The sequence below is a fragment of the Bombina bombina genome, chromosome 7, assembly GCF_027579735.1.
Source record: "Bombina bombina isolate aBomBom1 chromosome 7, aBomBom1.pri, whole genome shotgun sequence".
NCBI lineage: Eukaryota > Metazoa > Chordata > Amphibia > Anura > Bombinatoridae > Bombina > Bombina bombina.
In genome coordinates, this window is record NC_069505.1 from 187285608 (window position 1) to 187289784 (window position 4177).

Genomic DNA, 4177 nt, shown 5'->3' on the forward strand with positions numbered 1-4177 from the left:
CTAATCAGTGATAACCCCCATCACAAACTATCCCGCTGCATTATTAATCCCTAATTTGCCATAAACACCATTGTTATTAACCCCTACACTATTAACCCCATAAACCACCACAACCCCTTAACCCACTATAAGCTAACCACCCAAAAACACCAACCTAAGACCCCCTAAATTACAGTAAATAAAAAGACTACCAGTAAAAAAAAAATACTAAAAAGGTCTATCCTAAAACTAAAGAACCCTAAAAAAATTTAAAAAGCACCTCTAAAAATTATATATGAAAACTAATATAATGCCACAAATAAAAAAAAATATCTTTAAAAAACTTATCTAAAATTCACCCTGAAAGGGGGATTTTTTGGGCAATGCCCTAGTTTAAGTGATTATAGCTGTTTTCTAAAAATTGATCTTAGCTCTTTTGCAAAAAAGTGATTATAGCTCTTTTGGAAAAAAATAATCTTAAACCCACCCCTCCCAAAAGAAAAAAACCCCAAAGTTTAGACTCACCATCTTGAATATAGCTCCTTTTGAGGGACAATGGCTGGTCCCTGGCTGGGCTCCTCGACTTCTTGGGCGGTCCTCTTCGGATCTTCCACCTGATCCTTCTTCATACTGTCACCGCAGTATACTGAAGTTTGAATGCAAGATTCTCCCCAGTGGCGTATTTAGGTTTTGTGCTGCCATAGGCACTCAAAATTCTGCTGACCCCCCACTTTTTGGCCATAATATGTTTTGGTGAGAGTGTAACATGACTTTTTTCATGTTCATGTTCAAGTATGTGTTTGTGTATGTTGAGTGTGTGTGTGTGTGTGTGTGTGTAGTGTGAGTGTGTGTGTGTGTAGTGTGAGCGTGTGTAGTGGTGTGCATGTGTAATGCAGTGAGTGTGAAGTGCAGTGTGCATGTATGTGTGGATGTAGTGAATGTATGTGTAGTGAGACTCAAAAAGTGCTGCCCCCACAAAGCGGCTGTCCTAGGCAAGTGCTTTGTTTGCTTAGGCAAAAAAAATATATGCCCTGGTTCCCCTTTATATAGGAGTGCCCTTGCCGTTCTAATGGCTGATTTTTGAATTCCAATTAAAATAAGCCAATAGAAAAAGCTTTCAATCCATTGGCTGATTTGAATTGGAATAAAAAAATCAGCCAATAGAAATGCAAGGGCACCCCTATATAAGAAGGACCTTGCATTCAATCTTCAGTGTGCTGCATGACAAAGGATTGGGTGGAAGATCAGAAGAGGACTACCCAAGAAGATCGAGGAGTGCCTCCAGGGACCCGCCACTGTCTCCCAATGGAGCTGGATTCAAAATGGTGAGTCTAAAGTTTGGGGGTGTAGCTTTTTTTTTTTTTTTATAGGAGAGATTGTTTTGCAAAATAGCTAAAATCACTTAAATTAGGGCACTGCCTGATAAATGCCAGGCCATTTTTAGATTCATTTTGTTGTAAATATTTTTTTTATTTGTGGGTTAATTTAGTTTTAGTATAGGTTTTTAGGGAAACTTTTTTGGGGTATATTAGTTGTAATATAGGTTTTATAGGGTAACTTTTTATGATAGGATTTGTTGTAGTAGTGTTTCTTATTTTTGGTATTTTTTTTAATTTATTTTTTACTGGTAGTGTTTTTTTTTAATTTTTGTAATTTAGAGGGTCTTAGGTTAGGTGTCTTGGGGGGTTAGCTGTTAGTGAGTTAATAGAGTAGAGGGTTATTGTGGTGGGCTAATGGTGGTTTAGGGGTTAATAGGTTAGGGATTATTGTGATGGGGTAATAATTGTTTAGGCATTAATTTGTGTAGGGGTTATTGTGGTTGGGTAATGGGGGTTTAGTTGTTAAGTAGTTTAGGGGTTATTGTTGTGGGGTATTGGGGTTTAAGGGTTAATTGTGTTGTGGGTTAATAGCGATGGGGTTTATGGCAGATTAGCGGTTAATAGTGTAGCAGGTAGTTTGCGATGGGGGATGTGGCGTATTAGGAGTTAATAGTGTTGGGGGTGGATAGTGTAAGTTTTGAAACTTAATTTTAATGTTTTGTTTGTGTTTAGTGCACCTTTTTTTATTTATTTCATGAAAGAGAAAAAAACTTAAAGGGGCAGTCAAAATTAAACTTTCATTATTCAGATAGGGCATGCAATTTTAAACAACTTTCCAATTTACTTTATCATCAAATTTGCTTTGTTCTGTTGGTATTCTTATAGTTGAAGACTAAACCTAGGTAGGCTCATATGCTAATTTTTAAGCCCTTGAAGGCATTTTGACAGTTTTCCACAGTTAGACAGTGCTAGTTCGTGTGTGTCATATAGATAACAGTGTGCTCACTCCTGTGGAGTTACTTAGGATTCAGCACTGATTGGCTAAAATGCAAGTCTGTCAAAACAACTGAGATAAGGATGCAGTCTGCAGAGGCTTAGATACAAGGTAATCACAGAGGTAAAAAGTGTATTAAATTAAATTTAATTTCCAAAATTTAATTAGCGAAATTAAACAATACAAATTTTGATGTAGACTATCCCTTTAACAAATGTTTACAAAAAATATAAATTAAAGGGACGATCAAACATCTAATTGAAAATATTCATTGTTTAAAAATATAGATAATCCCTTTATTACATATTTCCTAGTTATGCATAACCTAAACTGTTATATTAACACACTTTTTACCTTATATCTAAACCTCTGCAGACCACCCCCTTATTTCAGTTCTTTTGACAGACTTGCATTTCAACCAATTAGTGCAGACTCATAAATACCTCCATGGGAGTGAGCACAATGTTATCTATATGACACACACACGAACTAGCACTGTCTAGCTGTGAAAACTGTTGAAATGCAATGAGATAAGAGGTGGCCTTCAATGGTTTAGAAATCAGTTTGAGCCAACCTAGGTTTAGCTTTCAACAAAGAATACCAAAAGAAGAAAGCAAATTGAAAAGTTGTATAACATTGCATGCACTATCTGAATCATGAAAATTTGACTTCACTATCCCCTTTAACCATAAAGTGTCATGGAAACAACACTTCCTGAAAATTATGTTGCCATTCCATATATTAAACTATAACAATCGGATAATAAAGGTTTGAAAATATCTGGGGTTCTACTGATATTTATATTCTACAGTTTTACAATCTGCAGACAGTTAGCAAATTAACAATTGTTCTCCTAAAAATGAATAGCAATCATTTAAGTAAATGCTAATGAAAAGCTAAGAAATATTTATTTAGTTTGGCAGGATACTTGAGAAATATCTTTCCTTTGCTTTGTCTACTTTATATGGAACTTGGATGGATTTAGGATTCTCAGTCACATGGTAAAACATTATTTGACTTTGTTTCAAAGATCTCTGTTTTCGCCAAAAAAATGTGTTTTTAAGTCTAGTTGTCAGCTGGAACCAGGACACTGTTTACTCTCAATACAACGCATCTAAACAACGTTCCACATTATCTGCTTACCAGTCAGATCAACTAGGGTTATATAATTAGACGTCTCTTTCTGCCAAATGCCAGCAAATAGATGCCAGGACCCAGAGGAGGGAGGATAGTGGAAGAGACAAACTATTAGATCGTATCTATGGGGTTGCACAGTTACAACAATGTAGGTTTTGTGCCATTGTACATGGCAGAGAATGTGGCAGTTACTGGCATGCCTTGGAAATGTGACCAGCCATATCAGAGATATACAGTTAACCCCTTTCATACTTTGTAGAAATATTGTCTTGGTCTTTAAATGCAATATTATATTTAAAAATGTTAGAAAAAGGCATATCAGAAGTTATCAACTTGCATATGTTTACGTTTTGAAGGCAATTCTGCATTTTATGTATTTATCAGCAAGGATGCACATGCATATATGACTATTTGGGTCAAACATGTAAAAAATTTAAATTAAGTATAAACACTAGCTGTGTTTGCAACCCCAATCCATTTTCTTTAGTTAAAGTGTAAAATAAAATGCTCTATATCATTAGTCATCTTTTACAATGTTTTTAGTAAGTAATTGTTGGAATCCTTGAACTCCCACATTTTACAACAAGGGGATACATCAATGACTAGAGCATAGGTAGCTATATTGTCATCTAGAGCAGCACAGGCGCATATGTTTGCAGGGGTTAGACCTATAGTAAAATAAAGGAATTTGCTTAAAAATACTAATGAAGTACTTTCCCAAGGAGGGAACCTGTCTACATGCTTTTGT